General features: G+C 35.1%; 1 protein-coding gene across 10 annotated transcripts in view; it reads left to right on the top strand.

Annotated features, from left to right (window-relative positions):
- The window catches only part of LOC149801718 (potassium/sodium hyperpolarization-activated cyclic nucleotide-gated channel 3-like), a 326,034-nt gene that overhangs the window by 197,534 nt on the left and 100,798 nt on the right, over nucleotides 1–27,702 (top strand). The gene's annotated exons all lie outside the window — the stretch shown is intronic.

The raw sequence follows: 27,702 nt of genomic DNA, 5'->3' as shown, positions 1-27,702 counted from the left end.
AACGTTGACGTTATATAGGGATGTCTTGCAGGCTATTTTCACTAAAACTACTTTCCATTTTGTCTGATGTAAGAAAACGATGCTTTTATAGTTTTCTTTTATATGAATTAGTGATTCACTCGTAACGCACTCCATTTTAAAATGGTTCATCTTGTCGCTACAGGTCGTATCGATCAAAGACAAGAACACGTTATTTTACCTCAAGAATATCGGAATACTATAGCGAAGGCTTGAAAATCATTTCAGATGCATCAACGTCCATGGAAGTGCCCCCTAAGCAATGTAACCATTTCTTAGAAAAATATGAGTTTAAAAACAATTCATTTGACTAAATAAACGTCTTTAACCAGTTCACGAAGATCTGAGATGACTTCAGCACATTCCATGGTCTATTATTATACGTGTTGTATTGTTTTTAAGGATGCCGGGATCCTTGTCACTTTATTATACTAACATTTACTGATATGATATTAAAGCCTGCTTTCTATATGAAACAATGCTGAAACGTATGGTGTTTATCGGTCATGTGGGGCGTACGGTACTGAATTAATTCCCTGGTTCCGACCACGTCATACGTAACGAGGGTACATGGTCGCTCGTCTTAAGTCGTGGTCGTTCTTCAGTTTCTCTTGTTTCCTCCAGCTGAACGACCTAATTACATCTAACCCCTAAGAACATATTGTACACACTACATGAACGTATTGTGTGATCAATGTAATAGTGAACATGAAAACATGCATATTTCTTGTATTTCATTATTCTTAATTTATTATATAAAAACAGACATCTTGAGGTTAGTACTTCTTTTGAAGAGTCACGCTCTCAATTATACGAAATTTCACGAAATCCGACATATGTACCCTCTGATTCACACAATCTTGGTAAACATCAACCGTCTACATAGTTCCGATCTTAAGTCATAAAACCTTAATAGGAACAAGCATAAACTTCAGTGTGCATCCCAAAGCACGATAATTTAACCTGGGTCTTATCAAAGAAGCATGTCAGAATGTAATATAGATGTAGTTTTGTTTACAGCTAAACTTGTTCTGCTGTTGACTGAATTTTCGTTTCCTCTTATTCATTGAATAACATTAAGATGTACCTATCGCATAAACATTTTTTATTACTTATCCCACACGAGTAACTAGTATGATATATATATATATATATATATATATATATATATATATATATATATATATATATATATATATATATATATATATATATATATATATATATCCAAGAATAACAAAAAAGGGTCAGTTGGATTTATGATAGCATATGCTGTTTAATTGTTTTTAAATTAAGTCATGCAGGTGTATGACGTAAATATTCTGACAGGGATTCATCACACGATTTGCCCAAGTGCAATGTATTCCCTTTTAACTTAGTTTATGCTGAGTCTTGGCCTGCAGGTAGCGAGGGGTCTCAAATTATGAGCTTCCCGGCATCACTATACGGTGTACTTAAATACTTCTTAATTGGTTTACATATTGTAATAATTCCAGTGCTTAACTTAGACGTTCCAATGTACCAAAACTATGTTAATATTTTGATCAATAAATTGGACACGACGTATAACAAAATTATCATACGTCGTGTTGCTTCTTCTGGAAATTGTTGCGTGTGAATGAAAGGACTGGAATGCTTCGTGCATGTGACCATTTCGGAAGCTTTACTGAAGAAACTTTTTTCTTCCTGAAGAGGCTTTAATGGTGCTTTTTCTAATGCTCGTAACTTTTTTTTCTTGGCTCAGCAAATCTCTAGGATAAATGAGAGAAATATACAAACAATTTTCTTGGAACTACAGTTGGTTGTAATGATAGTTGGTTGACTTAGTGATATCTTAGAAGTTGTATTAACAATGTTGGATCTGCCGTTGTAACCCCACATGGCACTATCTCCAACCGATTAACGAATGAAGCCTCCATTTTTACGACAGAATTTACATCATTTCTCAGATCTCTGAACTTCATAAAATCTCTTAAAATACAAATTTCATCATCTTTTCAGATTCTACATTGAAATCTTCCAAAACTTTAAATTTAACAAACCCTTAATATCCAGATGATAACAAAATTCAAAATGTCACATTAATTGTAGATTCCATTAACACCATGGTCTGGAACTATATTTTGTGTTTACTGAATATTGAAATCTTTCCATCAGGAGCTATTCTCCTTCAGTAAATGGCGATGTTTGAATAATGGTTTCTGATTGGATACATTTAGGTCTCTTTGGGCCGTATACAGTTTATAATTTGATGTGAGAGGGGAAGAAGTGGTGAACCGAAAGTGTATAAAGGTTGCATTTTAGTTCCGTATATCCAACACACATAATGTAAATTTTATCTTCTGACGGACGTTGTTCTTGTCTGACATGCGAGCAAATGAATTTAGACTTTGGTTGTGATACTTTCGTGACTAGCTACAATTCTACAAGTGACTTCATAAGAAGACTGTGGCGTTGTATTTTTATATAAACCGCCGCAAACCAGCTGTTCGACGCATTCAATTTCTTACGCGAGCCGTGTTTGAATTATCGTTCTTTCACATGCGACTAGGCTGCAGGTTTTGTATGAATATACCTTTCAAGGTCGTTACACGCGAGCAACGGAAAATCGGTGATAAAATGTAGTCAAATCAAGGCCCTTGTTTAATAATATAAGTTGATATTAGGTCTAGTCATACACACTTTATTCAGCAACTTAAACAGGAGTTATATTCAGTTATTCATTTCGCTGGACTCGTGATTCAGTTTATTCCGTACTAATAATGTTATTGATGAAATGTGCTTGGACATTACATTCATTTCAAGGTCTGTATAGGTTTATAACGTTTAAAAATAAACTAAAGGCATCAAACTTGAGAAGAAATTCAAGTTTGTTTTCTTGTTATAAATCATGGGTAAACATTAAGAAAGTACATCGACCACAAACGGTTTGTACTGATGTTCCACATTAAGGAACATAAAATGGTTAAGATTGGCCGAGTGGTCTAAGGCGCTCGTCTTTATAGATCACTAACATCTCACATCTATTCGCGTGGGTTCGAGTCTCAGACTTTGCCAATGTGGGTATATGAGAAAGCTTGCCAGTAGCTTCCCGTGGGTGTGCTTCTTCTCGGGGATTTTCTTTGTTCTTCCTCCACTGGATATACTGGTCGCCATGTACAGCCTATCATGTGCTAAAAATGGTTTTAAGCCCACAACAACAACAACCTGTTCTTATCCGTACGACCCGTGAAGTAGCTTCTCTCGCAACTAAAAAAAACGATACATAAAAATTATATTCACTGAATGACACATCGAATATTTAAATATAGGAATGATTGCAAGGGGAAATCTTTTGATAAATGACAAAAAAGAATGAATAAATGGAAGAGCAGTTTCTTGAAACTCCAAACATATAATCATCATACAGTACGATTAATTTCACACTTCATAGAGACCAAACACGTATCTCGGAATTTAATTTAGAAATATCACCCATGGAAGAAAATTTGAGCTCGTCATCGGATACAAGAATCGTGTAATAGAACGTGGCAATTCGTGATTAAAGGAAATTAGCGTGCTGGGTTAAAGACGGTGTTGTATACGATGATGGATGGTGTCGGATCACTTTGTACCATTAGTCATGCGGTTTATCAGTCAGTTTATCCTGCAAATCCAGCGTGTAATTGTAAAGATAATCGAACTGAAGGCTTATAAGCATAGTGTCCAAGTACTGCTCTATATAGTATTAAATAGCGTCTAATGTTGTCAGCAGACGACTCGAGCTCTTCACAATGAAGAACAATAAATTGCTCGGCACGTATGCTTTTAAGCCCTGCAAGTTTTAAATTTCTAATCACCAGAGATTCCTTATTGCATTTTACAAGTCCTTCATGCTAAATATTCTGCAATCTTTTTCATTTATTGCATTGTTAACCTCGCAAATACTTCATAAAACAACACAGCATGCCAGTTCAAATGGGAAGACTAATAAAACGGCTTATCTGCAAAAAAGACATTTACAGACTCTTCTGTGAATCTTCAGAGATTTCAACGTCCGTTGAGGAAACTATGGACGTGTTATAAACGAAAGCGATCCTTTTTCTCTTTAGCAACACAGCTTAACATAATAATGGGACATAAGCAGAGTTGCCGCTTGCTGTATCAAAATGTATCACAATTTTACTATATATCTTGTTATTGATCTGTTATTTCATTTTACCAGATTAATTGTTGTCAGAAAAAAAATTGTCACGAGAACAGTCAGTGTGTCTCAGAAAATTTTCAATGTCCGACCCTTATATTTGTTTTAATCATACCTCAGATTCACTCAGTAATCTTACTCGAAAACATACAACGGGAACCTGCTTTGCTATATTACCACTTGCATATCATGGTTTGTACTATTTTCTCACATTTTTTACGCTAAGTTTGGAAATACTGCTAAATTTTCAAGATGCTATGATCTTATATACCTGGGCAGGTGGGGTATTTAATTCGGCACCCCGCCTCTTGACATCTGCCACAGTTTCTGCCGTACAAAGATGCTTCGAGATCTATAATAGCTGGAATGCCCAGCTTGCGAAGCCAGTTCTAATGGTAATACGTATCATCTGCACCTTGGTCCAGTTGAAAAATCGTCGTTTCTGATTGTATAAATCCGACTTCTTCAATGAGTTTCTTTTTTCCTTTGAGTACTTCAGTTGAGAATACAAAATTTAGAAAACAAATTGAAAGAAAACAAAGCAAGAAAAAAATCCCTTAAACAAAATTAATGACTTTTAATATATGTTCAAAGTTCATCAAAGACATTGCTATTTCACGCAACGCAGAAATACTCCTTTTGCACAGGCTAAGCGCGTTTGTGATGCCATGCGTAACATTTCCATGACGTTATGTAATATTGCTTTTGTCCTCGTGTACTCCTCCGCTTAAATTTTGAGAATGACACTCAGAGGTAATAGTAGTGATACTTCCAATAAGGGTTTTTGTCGGATGAAATTCCAGATGGAGGTGAGAAGAAAAGGTTGATATAAAATGATATGTGTTGAAAATAACACTCGATGACGTGTCAATAATGAATTAAATATCATCACTGATATCCACTATACTTCGCTCGCTACTACGTTTAACCTATTTCATATTAAGAATTAAACATGACCCACCATTCAGTAACCTTTACGTACCCTCTTCGATCGCCAGATATTTATTAAATGGCTCTTCATATATCTGTTTACATGCATCGAGTTTATAAGGATAGTTTATGTGTTTAACCAGCGTTGAAATGGTCGAAAATAGGCTGGTATAGGGCAGTTACGGTACTCAAAAAAAGGTTGACAGACTAAACTTCGAACCAGACTAAACTTGCAGTCTTATCATCGCCGAATCAAAGCTAAAACTTCCTTTCAAATTATCAAAGTCTGTCTGCAAAAGAAAAGCAACGAACGATCTTGTACTAAATGCTAGCATTCATGAAGGGAAAAAGAGTCGGCAAATGTATTTAATGTTTATTTCTTATTTTGACGTGTTATAATCAGGAAAACGGTAAATCCTGCCCCATTTACCTTTTCATAATGACTATATTGTTAAAGTCCGAGAATCAGTTTATAAATTTCTTTATAGAGAAGGGCGATCTTCTTTATCCATATTAACTATCCTTAATATTCCAAGCAATGAAAAAGAAGCAAATAATCGATGATATCGTTCCATGTAATGTTGTTACGGCGAAACAAATTAATCAAATCCGCCATTAAATGTGTAATGTAGAAGGACGTCTTATTCAGCGTAAACTGATTCCGTCAGATGATAACAGGATTGCTGTCAATGCAGTATGCAGGCGGCAACAAGTTACTATTTTTCATCGAAATATCTTACTTGTAATTAGTAGCTTTCTATTCCTGCTGCTGTTGATCCTATATTGCAATTTCATCCGCACTTCTGAAAGTCTGGACTGTGCACCTTTTTAAACAGGAGTTTCAGCTGCTAAATATAGTGTAACTTTAGACTAATTCAGGCTGAATTTTCCAGCACATGGGAACAGCAATTTTGGTTAGCTCATTGCTTAGAACATTTACAATTTCCAAAAGTACAATATCCAAAGAATTTTCAGCCACATTACACAAAAGTATCATAGAGGTATGCCAGATTCCCCCAAGTGTGCATGCTCCAGATGCATACAACTTTACTTTACAACAGGCACTCTATCAGAAGTTCCTTATATATGTAGAGTGAGTATTTTAAAGGCCTCAGTGCGTTTTAACGTTTTCTCTCTATTTTATGTTCAGTGGCTATTATATCATAGCTGATGATCAAAGATTAATGTTAAGAACAGGTGGTTATGGAGTTGAGCTAGAGTTTTGTAGCGGGATTGACTGGATATGTCGTCTCGGGTACCTCACGTTATACAGCACTCGTCGAGAGCGAGACAGGTCCCCGTTTGTCCTTGCATTTTTCCTTGTTACATTTCACGTCGTCCACCTGATGCAATATCTGCACCTGCATCCGACTAGGAAGAATGCAGTTAAATGGAAATTAGACGTTGAGACACAGGGAAGAGTATAAAAAAGGCAAGGAGAAAGTGTAAAACTGGGCGCGTAGGCTGTGATAACTGGTAGAGTTAGAGAGGTCCCGGGTTTGATCCTTGTCTGGCTGTGCATTTTACCATATTACGGTTCCAAAAATCTTTAAATTAACCCTTCTATGTTGTAATATATGGCATCAAAGTTTTGTACGCCGTTGAAAACCATTTGTGTTTGTTTATAATTTGTCCTGCATAGCACTTCTCTGCTATGTTTCACAGAGATCTGGAGATTACATCTACGGTCTTCAGAAATAAGAAGACTCATTACTCGAAAAATAAATCATCTACTTTTGTCCAAAGATGACATTGTTATCAAATCTTGATATTACAGAAAGCAATGAACCATCTTAAGCATTTGTTTTTAAATTTAATTTCAGCTGTAGGCAGAAAAAAATAAAAATAAATTCTTGGTAATTTGGCACAAACAAAATCCGGATACCTCGAAGCATAAAACATAATTAAGGCGTTCTTTGTATAAAATAATTACTTTCAGAAAAGATTAATGATGTATTACAGCTTAATTTTGAATCATTAGACCTAACGGCTTTTAAGATCATTATCGTTCGCCATGCTAGTTTATCCTAATTACAGGGGAATGATTTCTTTCTTTGTTAAGACTATGATAAGATGTGTTCATTCAGGCTCATGAGCTGGAGGCAAATTTAGGACTAGCAATTCATTACACAATAATGTTTGCATGTTGGTGAAAACGAGGCTATTCCATGACTGGATTTATTGCAAGTTTTTGAAAACTGAGCCTTTTCGTGACTGGTTTTGTTGCATGTTTATGAAAATTTCTCTTTCGTGACGGCTTTATTGCATGTTTGTGAAAACTCGGCTCTTCTGTGGCTGGGTTTATTGCATATTTGTGAAAACTCGGCTCTTACGTGGCTGGTTTTATTGCATGTTTGTGAAAACTCGGCTCTTTAGTGAGTGGCTTTATTGCTTGTTTATGAAAGTTCGGCTGTTCTGTGACTGGGTTTATTGCATACTTGTGAAAACTCGGTTCTTCCGTGACTGGTTTTATTGCACGTTTGTGAAAACTCATCTCGTTCGTGACAGCTGTTATTACATGGTTATGAAAACTCGTCTCATTCGTGACTGTTTTTATTGCATGTTTTGGTAGCTACATTGAAGTTGACATTAGTTTATGTTGTCATCCATCCTACAGATGAAACTTTTCTTCCGAAAACAGGAATAGTTTATAAATATATGATTCTACAAGAGGTAAAGTAAACATGATGTTCTTGACGAATATCGATGCATGCATGAGCGGGCTATTTGATGTATACGGCAGCTTACATAGGTTGCTTACACTATCCTATTGGCTGTACAAACAAATGTCTTCGCTTGCTAAGTTAACAAAGCACACTAAACAATAAAACAAGAACGACTAAACCCATAATTTAATAGTTTGTTAAATATTTAATAGGTTTGGATTAAAGTTTAAAATGCACTCTGTTGACCTACATGTTTATACCAGTTCTCTTCTTTTGTAACTGTGCGCCGCTGTATTCGAGCTATCAATTGTATTGACTCTAACAATCGATGTTGGTTTCCAGTATTTGTTTTCAGAATGCAATAAGCTGTCTTGAGAAATGTTGACATTTATGTCAAAACCTTATACAATTGATATAGAATTTTATTTAAATATCAACGAACTAATTCAATAAAGTTTGTTAATGGATCTCTACAGTAATGACGCAAGAGAAGTTTAAAAAAAAAAACAGCGCTAAGATCTTTTTTCTTTTTTTCAAAATTCTGTGACAGACTCAATTCATCTCAGGCTTCACAATCATTTAAAGCTTCTGCTGTTTTCCCAGTAAAACACCTAACATGGTAAAGACAACTCGTAACTTCAAAAAAAGAAAAGGAAAATTGGGCACTTATTTTTATTTGTGTGTACAAGAACTAGCATTTCATCAATATATTTTTCGGATGTACTCATATATTATCGCTCCATTGTAATCCTCTTTTTCTTTTATTACGTCTTGAAGCTACCGCTTGCACGTCTGCAGACATCTTCAAAATCTGCTAAGTCTTTTATTTTTCTACGTCGGGAGTATATCCTAACCCCGAATTAAGAAAAGACCACTTGTCTCTAAAACTCTAACGAAAAATTGAATTTCATAGAAAGCCAAAACGAGGCTGCCGTATACATCAAATAGCCCCTCATGCATGCATCCATATTCGTCAAGAACGCAATATTTAGGGGGCATTGCGCCTTAGGATACTAAAGGCCCTACAGTCCAGCTTTCAAATGTGAGTTAATAATTCCTCTATTGTGATGAATTCGAAAAGTGAAACTTACTCTTTATTGTGGAAGACTTTGCAACAATGATATTGAATGCAGTAATGCGTCGAAACGAGGCTGGAATGGCATCAAGTAGACTGCGCTGGCAATAAATTAAAACAGTAATAATTGCGCAATATTTACCAAGGCTTAACGACATTGTTATGAAAAGCAGAAATGCTACGCATACTGAAGCGTAAAATGGACGAACATATTTTTAAAAAAAGGAATATGTTATATTTACCATCTGTTTCAATCTGTGAAACAAAATATCACTTTCTATAACATGAAGGGTACATGTATAGAAACGTCTTCAGCATGGTATTCGTGCCTACAATGATTGCTTCTTCTTTAATGCGCCTTAAATATAACTTTCCAAGAAATACACAGCTATCCAGTTCATTAAAATTACAGTTAAACTCCTGATAAAATACTACATCACTGATGATTAGTGATAGAAAGTTGTCTGTCACGTGATCATGCATTCTGAGCCAAACAATTAATATGATGTTTGAGACATAATAGCAAACGTATTATTTATGAATTTGCTGCTATATTTGATTTCAGAGGAAATAGTTACTGTCATCTCTGACATTTAGAAAGAATAATATGTACTTTTTGTTTTCTTCTATCAGAATTGAAAATGTTTTATGTCAGTTGTTATATCGTACTTGAGATCAAATTAAGTATAGTTAAAAGTTAAGCAATCTCTTTCTATTGTGCTTCAGATCAGATTGAGCATAGTTAAAAGTTAAGAAGTCTCTTTCAGTGTGCCTCAGATCAAATTGAGCATAGTTAAATGTTATGCAGTCTCTTTCTAATGTGCATCAGATCAAATTGAACATAGTTAAAAGTTAAGCAGTCTCTTTCTAGTGTGCCTCAGATCAAATTGAGCATAGTTAAAAGTTAAGCAGTCTCTTTCTAATGTGCATCAGATCAAATTGAACATAGTTAAAAGTTAAGCAGTCTCTTTCTAGCGTGCCTCAGAGTATAGTTAATGTTATGCAATCTTTTTCTAAGGTGATTGATGTCAGATTAAGTATATTGAATGATATGTCTCTCTCAGGCATGTATGATATCAAATTTAGGATACTTAAATCTTATGCAGTCTCTTTCTAGCGTGCTTGAGGTCACATTAACTGTAATTGAAGGTTCTGCAGTCTCTTTCTCGCGTGCTTGAGGTCAAATTGAGTATAATAAAATACTATTCAGTTTCTAGCAATCCAGTAAAAGAACTGATCTACTATGTACTTACGATGCCATAAAAATATAAAACAACAGTTTATGTCGAATGTAAAATTGTATTGACAAGCTATGAAAGATCGGGTAATAGGTAACATAACGTTTCCTTTTTCTGTAATGACAATAATTATGCACGTAATCTAAATTTGAATGTGTTGTGCGTATGCACTTGGACTTTAATATTGCCGTATTGCTTAATTTCCAATTTTATTTTAGAAATTAAAGACAATAGTCTGTGAGGATAAATCTAATTAAAATATTAGTTATTTGTTGTATTATCAGGTTATATTTGTTCCCTTCTTTTCGTTTCCTTTCCTAGAACTCAAGTTGTATGTGTCTTTACTTATGCATCCACTTGTCTTCGAGTGTAAAAAACATGTTGCTTTTGGGCGTCTCTTTTTATATATATGTTACTTCCTGGATCTGAAAGTGGCTGCCCAGCAGAACATCTAAAGCTCATCTGGCTAATTTGTTGTCTCCCCTGAGTTAGACATCTAACTCTGCGCATCTACAAGAAATTACTGTGTAAATTCAAATTAATTTTTTTCGGAAATAATATTTATTGGTACTGTGCTATAACTCCCTTTTCGGTCCAATGATAAAGCTTCCTTCTGGGTTTTGGTGATTCAGGTCATTCTGAGTCCAGTGACAGGGCTCCTTTCTGGGTTTTGGTGATACAGGTCATTCTGGGTCCAGTGATACAGCTTCTTATTGTTTTAAGAAATACAGCCCCTTTCTGGGTTAAGTGATGCAGCTTTTTTCAGTTTAGTGATACAGGTCCATCTGGGTCACGTGATACAGCATCCATTTTGGTTTTAATGATACAGATCCCTTCTGGGTCCAGTGATGCAGCTTTTAATCGGTTTAGTGATACAGCTCCTTCTGGGTCCAGTGATACAGCTACCTTGTGAGTTTTGTGATACAGGACTCACAGTACTAATTCAGTTCCCATAGCAAACCTATGCAAACACCGTGATATTAAAAATTCAATAACTTAAAATTTTTGAGTGCTCATGATCAAACCTTTATTTATCAGTATAGATTAAACCTGGATGTCAGCTTCTGTGTAGAGGAAAGGATATGAGCCGCGGCATTTTCTGGACCTGCATGTGTTTAAAGCATGTGCTTTCAATTCAAAGAGTCAGGTACTAATTTTAGTAATGAGTGTCCCAAACTCAAGACTGTTAAAGGACTGAAATTCCATCAGCAAAACGATGTCTCTATTTTTGTTCACTTACAACTAGGATAAGCTCTCAAAAGATTCTTTTTCCTAAAACATAACTTACATTATTACCAATCCTGATCAGCCAAACCCATATATATACTCTATTTTATGTTCACCCATTTCCCGGCTGGTTCCCATTTTTCCGTAAAATTAGTACCGTGTGTCCTACACCTCCTTGGTTCCAGTGATATAGTTACCTTCTAGGTTCTACTGATACATTTCTCTTATTATGTATACTACTGCTGAACATTCACATCGTTTATAGATTCACCGCTAGCCGGACAAGATTACATGGTCCATACATTTGGTTCCTTCAAAAGGTTTAACAATCACCCGCACTGAAAGAGTTTCCAATGGCGTTTCCTTTTCGTCCATTGACTCTGGTACAAACTGCCACATTCATCATTGCACTTGTTAATAATTAAGTAAAACTGCTCAGGTAGAACAGACAACCGATTCATGGGACGTACATAGTGTAGACGAAGCGATATAATGAAAAACAGAACAGCGGCTTAGAGAAAACACGTCTTAGATTTATGAACATCGGAGGTGTGAAAAGGCTGAGATAGATTATTAGATCCAATATCTGACCAATGATTATTTCAGGTCGACGAACCTAACATAGCATAAGACTTTAGTATGCTTTTGTAAGGGATATGTCCGAGACTGCTTGACTATGATGAAGTGCCAGACTGTAATTACGCCGTAGCCTATATTTTATACTGATCCAAATGGCTGTGAGGATATGAAGTTATACGCGATGGTATATTTCTTCTGGATTGATCGTCTCCGATGACACTGATATATAATGTTCTATTTACGGTTGATTACATGAATCACACAAGAAAAATGAGATGGAAATCTTCATCCGCTTAGTTATATGTTTGTTTTGGTACGCAACTGTCTTTTTTTTTAATAAAGAAATTGCCTCTGTATATCATATTAGCCAGGCACATTTGAAGCTCCTTGATAATTTTTCTTATGACCCGTATGAAAACGGAAAGACAGGTTAGGACAATTTAAGACCCATTCGAACTCTTCCCGGTATCAGACCACTAGTTCATTTTCCGTATAAATCAACGTACTATTTTTTCACTAGATGGCACAGTACAGATTAAAGGTAAATAACAGGATGATACCTGGTTGGACTGAAATTATCAAAGACACTTAACACAGGTACGTGAATGGGATGTTTATTTATTAATGCGGATTAATGATCAACAAATCTCTGATAATATGTCACACACTTACTTCCACCTCTCACAAAAAAAAAAGTATAGCGACCCTTACCCTACTAATACGCATAAAGTTCAGCCAATGTGTTTAACAAAATAGTATCGTCCCACAGTGGACACGACCAAAGCAACGACGTTTAATAAATAATCACAAATGACTTTGTTCGTCACGGGACATAAATGCATGGATTGTACCAACATATATGTATTATTTATCAACAAGAAAGATGGTGCATTACATTGATTGTGACAAATAAAATGACACTGACTTTCAGGTTCAAAACGTGATGTATGTATGTCTGTATGTATGTATGTATGTATGTATGTATGTATGTATGTATGTATGTATGTATGTATGTATATTCTTTCAACAAGTATAGTGATATTATTTCGTGGCATCAAGGCGATGACACAAGATTTTCCCGATCAATAGTTCCTGATAAATGGTAACTGTCCGCTCCTCCCAGCCAACTGAAGGATATCATCAATAACCTCCCTACCCTGCATTCCCGTTAGTTCAAACCTTTTGGCCCTTTATACTAAGTTAACCAGAATCGTCCACAACCCCACCGATTTCGATGACTCCCCGTAACAGATCAGATTACAATATCTGAGTCTTGTAGTACTCGAGGCATGTCTAAGTACGAATACAATGATGCACATTACGCATGCGTGCACTTTACTGACTTCGTTACACGTTAAATTCTTTCATTAGAATGACTGTACAATATTATTATTTAACAACGACGTTCGTGCATGATTCTGTCTCCGACAAGAATACTCGCACTGTATTATAAGAACTTTAGTGTTTCATGTAAGGCGTACATCATATAATTGAATTTAGCTTGCATATATCTCTTCGTTTCAGAAATATTCTAATGTCTGGTAAGCTCAAATAACTCGTCCTTTTTCATAAACTCTAACCCCTTCTGAGTTGGGTTTGAAGACTGTTTTCGAAATTAAATTACATGGTGAATGCTTGTTCGTTTAACTTAAGATTTCTCAAGTGTATGAAATTCAGATTTTTACCAGGGACAAAGAAAATTTTAGAACAAAGTAAATTTTGAATTTTAAAGGAAATTGTGATGTCTGGTGCGAATCTAGTCTTAAAACTGTGTAACAAAAAGAAGTTATATTAACAATTTAAGTAAAATCAAAAACTTATTTATTTCTTTACAATACAGTAGTGGCAACTCAGAAGACACTTACTGCATTGTGAATTAAATTCCAAAAAATCATAAATGTCCTGTCACAAGTTCAAAAGTATATAAGGTTCCGAATGAATTTCATTAATCAGGAATGTTCTGATGTACCAGAATGATGCAATCCAGAATGTCTTTGAATATGTTCACATTAATCCAAATTTGTGTGCTACTTCAATTGTCAATTACCACTTTAATAATTCTAGTGACTATTTGAAATAAATAATTCCTCTAAAATTATGTTTAGTGTCATCTGCAAACTGCTCAAAGATTCCGACTTGCTGATATCGAACAAGAATGAATTCTTTATCAAATCCTTATTTATACGCATTTTCACTTGACCAATAACGTAATAGAATCTGATGATGTCCAACCAAGACTATTTGTAAACGAGCCTGACTTCGAACTCTTGCTTGGTAAACAAGCTGTTTTAAACTTAAAATCATGAACAAAAGACGCTATGTAAATAATTGCTGTGTAACCTACAACCATGGGCAAAAGTTAATCACCTCAGTGTAAATTAAATACACATAACAACGGGCCACGATCGCTTGAAGCTGAACCACTGATGATTCAGGTACATACAAGTGCAAAGACATACTGCGCCTTTTCGTAAACACATTCTTGTTTCAAAAGGTTAAGAAGTTCAACCACAGAAGTAAGCTGTAGCATCAAGTATAAACTAGAATGGTATGACAAACTTGTCATTTATCTCATCTCATGACTTGTAAATACTGTACAGCTCAATGTGTTTGTGTGTCCTTGGACGTTGAAAGCGAGTTAATAACCATAAGAGCCACATTCACAGTCAACTCAACTCTACACTAGCCAACCATTCCAACTCAGTCGGGCATTATGCTGAGTCCATTGAAATGCTGCCAGTGGCATCCAATCTTGTTCAAACCGGGTAAAAGCGCACAGGAGAGGAAAATGCTATATTTAGCATCTAATTACGTACAGAAAATTTGGCTTTAACGACACGTATATTCTGTCCATCGTATTCGCACAAAGAAGTAATATTTCACTCCTTCTATAACAATTTGAACGCAGTTCCCGCACCAGTTCGTAATCTACATTTACGTTATGTTACTAGTATTGCTATAGATATTCCCATAGACTGGTTTATCATCTTATTTCTTCAATGATATCTCAATATTCAGGATTTCCGACAGTACCTCGACTATAACAGATACACCTCTATCCAGTATAACATAGAATCCGTGGTTTTATCAGGGATGTAATTTTTCGATAGTCAGAAGAACGCATGGCAACATAACGTTCTATAATTAGGTCAATTAGGGCGTTGTTTTTTATCCACCGCATGAGTCCTTTGCTTTCCCCGTGAGGATTTTATCTTTTTGCCATACATTTTTTGTTCATTGTGAAGATTCTATTTCGTGCCATATGGTGCATACCCTCTTACCTGATAACGTCTGCGATAAGTGTGTGCTTTGTCTTGTAAGTGTCCTTAGTCATCGCGATGAAGAGTTTGACTAGCTCTATGCGTATAACTAAGAGGGATGTAACGAAGTATCGGATAACTTAATAAAATGGAGCCTCCAAAAAGATAAATGTTTCTGAAAGCCTTGAAACTGGTACTCGGTGATAAAATTGGTTTATCGAGACCTGCTCCTCCCTCCCCCATAAAAGAAAACATCCTTCGATAGAGGAGAATAAATGTGGAAAATTATTTTGGACGATCCGTAAAATATCAAGACGTATGAAAATGAGACTAGAATCAAAACATCTTGGGGCCTAATTAAAATTACCTGGGGCAACCGGCTTGCTCGTTTCTGGTTATTTATTAGAGGGGAAATTAAAAGCTGCTCACGAGAGGCAGTTAAACAATATCACAATTTCCCTGCGGCTTTTCCTTTATAAAGCACTATCTGTAGCAAATATGAAAATAATTTACAATTTAATTTGATGGTTGGAAATGTGTGTGCACACATTTGTGAGTGAACAAGATCTCCATGACAAAGCTCTCTCTCTCTCTCTCTCTCTCTCTCTCTCTCTCTCTCTCTCTCAGCATATTTTGTTCTCATTCTAAATTCTAAGCGAAAATAACGAAACAGCCTTGTGTTCAACTCGCCTGGGTTGTTTATTGTTGAGACTTACTGCAAATTAACTTTCTTCTTTGGCCCAGTGGTCTAAAGCGCTCGCCGTTACGGATCACTGCCATCTCACCTCTGTCTGCGTGAGTTCGAGTCCAGCCTCGGCTAACGTTGGTACGTGAGAAAGCCTGCCAGTAGCTTCTCGTGGGTCGGTGGTTCTTCCCTGGGTTTTCCAGGGTTCTTCCTCCACCAATTATACTGGCCGCCATGTATAGCCTATCTTGTGCTGAAAATGGCGTTAAACCCTACAACAACAACAACAACTTTCTTCTTAAGCACATGTTCTCAGTAATAATTTTTCTATAACCTTTCACTGCTTTGCCAAGATCTTAGACATATTGTATCACGAAAGTCATACACAATTACTTTGTAACTGCCAAGTTTTTTCAAATAGTTATTATGTTTGTCTTAACAGAGTAGTAATGAGCAATTAAATTCCAAAACATAAGGGGATTTTTATTATGTTTTGCTAACCATACAAATGTGTTCAAATTTCGGCTTAGCTAACTATGCTTGGCCTAAGATGATTCGAAATAATGGTGCTTGGAAATTAGAAACACTGCTGTATGTTACTATTACCTGACAGGGACTGCTTGCTTGCCTTGTGAAAGTGAACAACATTTAAATAAACATAGTAAATAATGGATATCAGACTTAAACGTCTAACAGGTACAGCATTATATCCATGTCCTGCAACTCATTTGAACACTCTTGTGCTTTTTCGCAGCTATGTAAAGCGATAATACTTATACTTCACAGACATAATTTATTAGACGTACAAGCCATTACACTTTGATAAAATGCACTTTTAATATTTGACAATGATGACTCAGTGAATAGATACCAAGCATGGCTATATGTGATATTTCGGGAGAATCAGTTAAACTGAGCCGTATGGATAGCATCGATTGGATGTGGAATGTCATATTAAATTTATTTTATAAAGATTAACGGTCTCATGTTTACTTTCAGTTGCGAAAATTGTCGGCTGAATGCTTAATACGATTACCTGTTCATCAAGCTTTTAATCTAACCAATAACAACATAACATCTTAACCAATTTAATATAATTTTTAATAACGTCAACATTAATCCTCATTATGACTGGAGATATTTCTATGACAAAAATCAACTAACGAAGAATGCTAATTTCTCCTGAAAATTGCAATCAGTTGTAACATATGAGAGAAAAGAATTATGTGGTAGATAAATACATTAACTGGGGATTTCCGTATGGAAAAAAGTTTAATGTTGCATCGTGTATATATTATTGCAAATGAAACCTAATGAATTGACTTATTTCGTCTGCAATCTACTAAAAGATTAACATGAATCTGGATAGCGAGATTAAATCAAAGTATGAGATTATATATAATTTGTATTTTAGACCCTCGAGTACAAAGTTAAACATGTATTACGCAGTCTGTTTCCTCTATTCAAGGTGCTGTTAAACAGGTTGTCTGGGAAATTTAGTTTTGCTTAACAAAGATACGAGTCAGACGAAATCATAACTATACGCTTTCAGTAATATCTTTCAGATTCAAAAGTTAGACGACATTATGCTGTTGATGAAAAAGATTTCCTTTCACCTAAGATAATGGTGATGAATAATAGACTACAATGACAATTGTAATAATAGTAGGTGATATTAATATTTGTATTCATTTTTAAAACGTTGGAACAAGTTTATAATTAGGAAACAAATATGAATATAAATACTGACGCGGCAAAGAATGAAATTCCAGTAGTTATTTAATGTCGAACCAAAACTGCTCTTTTAGTTTCCAACTGATTTTGCAATTAGTTTTTTCTTGCGTCTTTTACCTTGGTGATATTGTTTATTATCCTTTATGTCTTTGTTATACGTTTTAATGAGTAGATAAATTATTACATTCCTCTGAGGAAAGCTCGTTTCCTGTACCATGCTTTCTTCGTATTCAGGTCTATCATACAGTTCAACGCATTTCCCACTTTCTGTCATTTGAACACTATTTAAGTGGATCAAGATCAGCTAGAACAATTGGAATTAAAGATGGAGGCTGGAAGATCAAAATGAATAGTAGCTTTATTTGTACCGATATCGAATAATATTAAAAAGCTGTGGAAAAAATATGTTTTATGGTATGTACAAAGAGATTACTGCAACAAAACTGACAAGGATTTAGAAAAAAATGGACGGTTAGAAAATGAAAAACCCGCATCAAATATTAACGAATACAATGTAAACAGACGTATCTGTCTTTACTAGATTTTGGTCATCATAGTAGTTACTGCTCTAGTAAGTAAAACGTTACCCGTTAATGGTATAGAAGCAGCAATACAAATTGAATTAAAGATACTAATATGAAACCAAATGGAATAATCTATTTTATTGAATTTCTTTCATATATATGATGGATACCTCTGTCTACATTATTGGCCCGCATAATACCATGCAAGCATGTCAGTTTAGAAAAAGAAGAATAAAAGACAGAAGAAACTATAGAAGAAATAAATGCTAAAATAAACGTGTATTGGATGTTTTGTTGTCAAAGATGTTTGTTCCAGTTACATCAGTAACGACTACTATAAATAGAAGAAATAAATGCTAACTGAATGTGTATTGAATGTTATGTTGTCAATGCATTGTATTCCACTTACAACATCAACACGACTACAAATAAAGGTTTTGTAACAATATTGTAAATAGTGGAAGAATTAAAATAAAACAATGGCGTCTCCAACAAATACTCTAAGAAAGAAACTGACTGCTTTTTCAACAATAAAATTTGTTGTTTTTACTGATTCTACCTTTTACTGTATTTCTTTACGGTAGGAATTTCATCATTGACATGTTTTCATTGACTTTCACGTACCTCACACTTGACAAGTGAAAATATTTTCTCTGTTTATCTGAGTTAGGTAAGGCAAACAATGTATCCAGTTCATAAGCAAAACGTCGTTCAAAAGACAAACGATTCTGTTTTTGAACTGATATCTCTATTATTTCTCATGTCCGTCGATGGGTTGTTGTTGTTGATTTGGATTTCATGCCATTTAGCGCATGATGGGTTATTCCATGACGGATAGTATAAATGATGGGTATAGAACCTTGGAAAAAGCCAGGTAAGTATCAATTACTCAAGGGAAGCTACTTTTGAGCTTTTTCACACACGCAAGTTGGCCTGGCCAGAGACTCGAACCCACGCAGACAGAGGTGAGATGACAGTGATGGGTAAAGGTGAACGCTTTAAACCACTCAGTCAGCGTCGACGAGAAAGAACTTGAATTTACAGTCCTTATTTCAAATTTGCATTCAGCTTACTTCGTTCTTCGATATATACCCATCTTACATCTACTGCTACTGCAACAAATAGTATACTTTCTTGAAAGATTTTATTTTCTTCATCGTAAGACGTTCACTGTGACATGACATTGAAGCACTTGTAACGTGTTCACACGTTAAATGTACTCGTTGTGATTCAAGATAACATTGTTATGAGCAATACTAATAAGCAAGGGTTTGAAGATTTTCTCTGATCAGGCGTAGAAAATATTCTTCCACCTCGAACTCTATTTTTTATCAATAAGGTCCAGGGACCAACGCATTGCTAACGAACGGGCGCGATCCCACAACTTCGGGCTTAAATTTCTAGATTAGCTATCAAGACCACTCGTCTATATGCACTCAGACTTCAAAATTGTTTGCTGTACACGTTTTATTACTTTTACTCGGGGTCGATCATTATGTGTTTGCTTTCATAACAATTGTCAAGATAGACACAAACACATTGTATCTTTTAATACACAACGGCGTTTGAGACACACGCCTTAATGAAACGGATATAGAATGCAAAGTGTGGAAATGCAGCTTTAAGAAAAGAATGCTAAAGATTATCATTGCCAGATATATCGTTTGTGGAACTCGAACTAAAGCTTTTAATGTGTACTTCCTCAACGCCTGAACTAACTAATGACGGTAGCTTTCGACAACTATTGATAAAAATTTTACTATGGGGTCAGACGAGTCTAATATATGACATCATTCGACAACAAGAAGGAAATATGTTAAAACCGAGTGCTGTTCGGTAACTATTAGTTAGATCAGGCTTGTATCCGCGACCTGGTTTGATCTGTTTATTTATAGCATATGGTGTGGCTTTAAAAATCGTTTATCCAACCCGCGACTTTAAGGAACATGCAGATGCTCGAGTTAGGTCTTGACTGTGAATGTCGAGCAAAAGTAAAAAAAGTTTGTGTGCAGCTTTGCATACAAAAAGGCAGGTTGGAAATTTTTTAAATAGTAAGCTACCTTAATAAGTGTACATATTAAACTCGTCGACACTGTAGGCAGAACAATTTAAGCAAGGCTTGAGTGTATTAATGGCACGAAGTTAGATACCACTATGGTGTCAGGCGAAAACTTTTCTGCCTCGTCTCCGACTATGCTTTACGAAGCCTTTTCGCGAAAGTGCTTCGATAGAATAAGGAGAAGAAAAATAATTTCAATATTTGTCAAGTGCGTATTTTTATCAATTTATTATTTTTTCAAGAACAGTCCAATTTTATCAGATTTTATTACTGAAGTCATTTATGTTCATAATAAGGAAATGGTTGAGCTTTTGTGAAAAATGATTAACTTTGTTGTTGTCCATTTAGATGGTTGATACTTAATGATAAATATTGTTTTAAACAACACTTTTTCACTAATAAAAATAAAAATATAAGCAAACTATTTTATTTTTTAACGTTTTAATTTGAGTGAAAATTATCAGTTACTAGGTCTAAAGCTTTTAAAGTAGTGTTACGTGTTTAAGCTCTTACAAAACCTAACAAGAGAAGAGTGAACACAACAAGCTTTGTAAAATATAGCAAATAATTTATTACACAAGGCAAAAAAGGGAAAAATGAGAAAAAGAACTTACAGTTTTACGAGTCAAATCCAAAAATAATCCAAGATTAAAAAAATATAAGCCCTAGTAATAAAAAGTCCTAATGAAACTCAGTTCGAATTCCGATAAAATCCAAAATGGAAGGCGATGACGTATGATGCGGTCAGTATCGTACTGATGTGTCAACTGTTCTTTGTTGAATCACAGATAATAATATTCCAGTGTTTGAATTCTGTGTAAATTTCGATAACTGTCTTTGTCCAAGAATTAATTAAGAGCACTAGTATTTCCAGGGAAAAGAAACATTTTTCTTTAAAATAAAATAAGATAATTAGTCTCAAAACTGGTCACAACATAACACACTTTAACTTTTCAAGTGTTATGGCAAGAATGACAATTATTTCTCAAAACATCAACAATAAATCTAGCTATAACGCAAAACAAATGCCCGGATGTGGGTCAGTCCTCTAGAAAAACCAAATTGATATATGTTATTTGTCACGTACTGCAAGTATGGCCTCTATATCACTTGATGAATCTTACTCTGAGAAAGAATTTTAAAAAAGTTATTTACTACAACTCTTACTGGTTTCTGAAACAAGGTCAGGAACTAGGTCAGCATTAGATACAAAGTTTCTATTTAAAAAAAACAGTCAGAACTGAACAATATCAAATCCAGTAAATAAAGTTACATTACAATAGTATGTAATGAATAAAAAATTAAAACTAGCAAACAAACAATTAAATTAAATCAAATATAAATTAAATAAAATATACATGACAATAGCAATCAAGATAAGTCCATAGTAATGCGAATACTTTTTGCACATTAGGTTTATTTAGAAAGGTTAACCTTAACATTTCTCCCCCCCCCCCAAAGTATTAGATATGCAAATACAACAAATTACATTATTATGTTATCTCGCCCCTAATTCACAGAATATTTCAAAAGTCATGCACGTGTTGCTACATTTGGCAAGTGCATTATATAACGGTCAGACACAATTTCATGATGGTTTCATACATCAGTGGAATATTATATGGTGTATCGATACGTAATTCACCATGCACCTTTCTACCCATTGAAGAGCTCGAAAGATAAGAGGTCAATCGGAGTAAAACAGTCTCCATATGCAACGACTTACGAGGTTAAGTGTGAAAATACCGCATATTTTAGGTATGTTATACATAAATGTTTATGTCTACTGTAAACTGAGACTAAATATGTTCTCAAATAATTCTAGTGATAAATATGAATGGACACCCCATTGAGCATACTTTAATTCTACACCTGCATGAAACTTGTCCTTGCGCAAAGGGATATCACTCGTACAGAGCGGCAATAGGTCTATTAATAACCATTGAGTATAATGACATACCGTAAAGATACTTGCAAGTTAGATAGTAACCAACTTGAGTTTAGAGACATGCCTCACGTGACTATGATATTGGGATAGACATTACATACTGTACTAATGGCAAGCTCTTCAATCTGACTGATGAAGATGATAAGGATAAGATAGCAGGACAGGATATCAAATACTGAAGTTCTCATACGGGCAGGTATCCGAAGCATCCACACTCTGCTGATAAAATCACTGTTGAGATGGACAGGCCATGTCATCAGTATGTCAGAAGAGCGAGCTGGAAGAGGGAAAGCGATCTCAATAAAAACGCTTCAAATATTCTCTCAAGAAGATCGCACAGAGCCTAACACAGGATCACTCCATCTGGTGGAGTATTATCTATACTGAAATTACAGACTTTGAACGGAAGAGAGCTGCAAGGGCAGTGCAGAAGTGCGAGCAGCAGAAAGCTCAGAACTGCTGCACGTCCTCTATTGATAGAGAAAACCCTTTGCAGCATATCCAGTCATGTGTGCCACAAATAATTCAGAACACAAATTGGCTTGACCAGTCATTCACGAATTCACAGAAACCAAACCAGTTAGCAATATCGTGATCATCTTCGAACACTAAGGACGAGTAACAAAGAGACATAACGTAATTACGCTTGCTAATTAAATAGTAGCCACTCTTCTTCTTCTTTTTGTTATTATTATTATTATTGCATTTTACCTCAGTGTTCTTACAAGTTATTTTATGTGGAAGAAATGGTGTCTTTGACAATAAGTACACTAGGTCCTAAAGACGACTGATAAGTGTGATGATGATTTCCAAGCGAAATGACGAAATCAAATGGAATGTCTGTGTGATTTAAATAAATTATTTTGGTACTCAACTAATCTTTCCAGGATTTATCTAAAACGGCTGCTGATTTCATCACAATTTTAAAACTTCTCCCATGTTTTCGAACTATGTTAATTGGAGTGTAAATTTTTCGAAATTGGTGCAATTACCTTTTATTGGTCAAAGAAAATTAGATCATCTCATTTGAACTAAATCATTGCGTGGGATAGCTGGCAGCGGTTTTTTTAAAGTGCAAAATTGGACGACATATTCAAATATGTGGTTAGAATTTATTTGATTATATCGTAAACTATTTTAATTTGATTTACAGGTCGATGTGCGTGTCAATTGCAGTGCCTTCATGAAACAATTAATAAACTGTTTCCCAGAGATATATAATGTCACAATGATCAAAATCAGTTCTACCGACCATATATCTCCGATTTTCTTTCCGATTTACAAGTTCTGAGACCACACACACGCACACACACACACACACACACACACACACACACACATATATATATATATATATATATATATATATATATATATATATATATAACGAATACAATTTACGCTTACGTTTACATACATTTTTCATTTCTACTTGATGAAAGTGTTGCCAGCGTTAGTCCAAGTAAATTAAAATGAAAGCAAAGCGCTGTTTTAAGTTGTTGGTTGAGAAGAGAAAGAGGTGGGGATGCTGTCACGATATGTCGTATTTCATTTTCAGGAGGCATACCCTCGGGCGATTTATCGCTCAACGTGATCCAAGTCATTGTCAAAGGCGATATTTGAGAATCTCTGATAATCTAAATTGGTATCGTATGTATCAAATGTGGAGATTTGACTACACATTTCTGCAAGACACAGATTAACTGGATGAGGAAAATGTCACCAGAATATGATCCTCAAATCTTGTTACAGAGTGACAAAAGGGAACATGTTCGGATGGTCTAGTTTTATTCAGTTATTAAGAATTAGTGATTAATATAGACGAGCTCGATACGTATTTTTGCCATTTTGAATAGCTCATCTTTCTTTGTCCATTTTTTTTGTTAAAATCCTATTCAACAAAATTTCTTTTGTAGTCATCGTTCATGTGAGTTGAGATTTGTGGCGCCTATTGCAGTAACCAAAATATTAGATAAAATATACTGTTGAAATATCAGAAAACAAACCCAATAATTCGAGCTGTTGATTTTTATTCAGAACTTAATTCAGGTCTTTTAATATTTTCTGGGGAATAAGAATAAGAACTTTTTGTAAAATACCTATCTTCAATTTTTGATGATCACTTCAGGTAGGAGCTAATTAATTTTGCAGTATGTATATTTACATTGAGAAAAATACGCCTCGTCGAGTTTATGTTACGAAAATTCCATATAAATAGTCACATTTTTGTTAATTAATTTCTTTTCTTACAATCCTAAATCAGCGTCCTCGATATCAAGGTCAAACTTATTTTCTGTCAGTATATGAAGAGTTGAAGGTGTCAAAAGGTATCAGTTATCGATACAAGAAGGTGCATCAGAGAATATTGTCATGAAATAATTCTAGAGGGCTTCATCTTTTGATTCGATAAAAGTCCTTTGTCATGAAAGAATTATTGAGTTGCTTCATCACTTTGTTTAAAATAGTAATTTGTGATGAAATAATTCTCAAGGGGCTTCACCATTTTACGTCAGTGAAGCCCTTTTCTTAAAAAGGACTCTCATTTAGTATAAGAAATATACAATATCCCGACATGGACCTCATGTATTGCGAAGGAACTGATATAACATCGGACCAGGAAAGCCAAAGCATGGCAGAAAAGAATTTAGAGTAATATATTTGTTTCAAAGATGTGTCACCTAAATGTTATTTCCCTTACAGACTCCAGCTGGAACACTGCTTCAGCTCCTCGCTCAGACATAACGCAAATGTAATCTCTTATAGACAGAAGCTACAACACACACACACACACACACACACACACACACATATGTTGGATATGTATAAGATAAAAATACTCTTCGCACGTAGATAGTAAACAATTTTATTGAAAAAAAAATTGTTATATTGACTGAAAGATCAGCTCTACAACTTTCGTAACTGACATGAATATGAACTGGTTGCTCAAAATATTCTTTGGCACTCAGTACACAAATTCCGGGCTATGCATGTCTGAGCAATCTTCGTGGTCGTTTTACAGAAGGTCAGTATTGATTAACACTAAGGTAATAAAGATATCTAGACTTATTCCAGCAGGTGTATTTAATTAAAGAAATAATAACACGCAAAAAAGAACTTGTCAATCTCAGCAGGCATTGAAATGTATCCTGATATTGCTTAGGATTAAGTCACGATTCCACAACTACAGCAACAGTCGCCATATCAACAATTTTACCATTTGCAATCGGGCAGCAGGTTCGGCCTTTTAATCTCTCTCTCTCTCTCTCTCTCTCTCTCTCTCTCTACTACTACTACTACTACTACTACTACATAGCACTATTTCATGGAAATACACAGTGTCACGAGGCAGCAGGCCAGATACATCAGTGCCCTCTACCTACTACATGAAAAGACATAATAATGATTAGTGTCTTTGGGAGGCAGAGTAGTGGAACTTTAAATACCCTCTCAAAGCATATGACGTATATGCGTGTGTGATTTGGATTCTTAACGTAGCGTTACCTTTTTGAGTCATATAGCTACGATGTCTGCATTGTGACGGTTGATAGTAATATCTAGCACTGGCGCGGGGGGGTCATATCTCACTCAGTGACTTTATCCTGACATCAAGCCGATATTCTTAACACTAACCCCTTGATGCTGAGCGCCAAGTAAAGCATCTGCTTGAACCATTTTTATTAGTCTTTCATATGACTCCGCCGGGGTTCCAACCCGCGACCTCCCCGCATCCGAAGCGGAAACTCTAACCACTTAGGCCACAGGATCGGTCAGCATACGATGTACAAATACGTACATAATGGAAAGTGTCAAAAAGTAGCAGGGTAAGAGTATCAAATGCTAACTCCCTAGTACATGAAACTAAACTAAAGAGAACATACACAATCACTGGGTATTAATCTAAGTCTATTAACGCCCTCTGCCTAGTACAAGGCACTAAACTACATAGAAAATACACACTCACTGGGCATTAATCTAAGTCTATCAATGCCCTCTACCTAGTACATGACACTAAACTACGTAGAAAATGCAGTCACTGGCACGACATTGCATGGAAAATGTAGAAAATACATAGCGTGTATATTGGACAGAAGGTTTTGATTATCAAGGTAATGTTCCTAGGATTGATACAATATGGAAAATATTGTAAATCATTCCAGTAGTGTGATAATAAAAAAAAAAACGAAACAAATTGTGCATCACTATAATAATAATAATAATAATAATGACGATGATGATAACATTCCATATTTTAAAAAATTATCACAGTACCATCAATACTACTATTGCTGCTAAATAATAGTGCGTTGGGTGGTGCGTTAGTGATATTTAATGTATCTCTTCAATAATTATGCTAATAATGAGCGCGGGTTGGTGTTGGTCATATTTAATATAAAACTACAATACTGATACTAAGAATATGGGTGGGATGCTAGTGATATGCAGTATAAAGCAATGTATTTTAGTCTTTCATACTGTATTGCAAACTGATATGGAGAAAAGTTTCGACGACCCAAATGTCAAGCTCTTGTGAAACATTGTTTCTATGCTCCGGCAGCCAAGTGGTTATGTCACTTGTTACGATCACATTCTCGTTGAGGAAATGATTTGTCGCTAGTCCGGAAGTAGCAAATGTTCGCGTAATCGCAACCTAATCCTTATTAGATACATGGCACTGCTGAAATAGAGTCCAGTACGTTATTTATAGCATGATTCAATTAATATGTCTTCCAGTTAAGTTTTGCCTAAATGGAAACACCTAATATGGCGACATAATCAACTTTACAATAAGAAATTACTTTCTTGCATCAGATGATTGGATTTGGCTGATCTTGTGAGAGGCCTGACAGGAAAAATCGATGCAAGAAAAAATATGTCATTGATAGAGTTATTTGAAGTAGCTTTCTTTGAGTATGTCGAGTTTTACTATGAATGGAGAGATTATTTTACTTATTTTCATAGTCTAGTTCAATTAGTATCATGTATGATTGGTTAATGACTGTTTGAAAGTCATAACCTTTGTGAGGTATTCAAAAGTATCAACGCGATATAAAGTCTTATGGCTTCCTTTACAAACGACAATACTTCGGAAACCTTTGCTTTCTTCAGACAGTGAAATATCCAAACAAAATAGGAAAACTGAAATTATGCTTTGTTAAAGAAAATGCGAGGTTAATTGACGTTTTTAAAACAACGTATGTAATCAGTCTCATTTCTTTATCATGTTAAATGAAACACTGGAATTATATGATTTTTATAAGATGTTACTTATAAGATAAGAACAAAAATTACTCTTTTGATTTTGGTTGAAATTTTAGTTCCAGGTTTCCATGTCATAGCTGTATTTGAGAGATTCACGTTATACTAAACCATTCCTTAAAATGAACAATTTGTAACGTGGAAAATTCGTGTGCGCTCCTTTATATGACAGTCGGTGTCGATTCAATTTAATGTTTAACCTTTAAAATGTGTCTTGATTGAGGATTTTAAAAAATCATGTTTCTGTTTACCTTGTTTTATTTCTCGTGTTTTAGTTCTTTTGAAACAACTAGATAGACAGGAAAATATTCCCCATAAAT

Source organism: Sinohyriopsis cumingii, chromosome 4 (genome assembly GCF_028554795.1).
Source record: "Sinohyriopsis cumingii isolate HCF-2022 chromosome 4, ASM2855479v2, whole genome shotgun sequence".
NCBI lineage: Eukaryota > Metazoa > Mollusca > Bivalvia > Unionida > Unionidae > Sinohyriopsis > Sinohyriopsis cumingii.
This window is presented reverse-complemented; position numbering and strand designations above follow the sequence as displayed.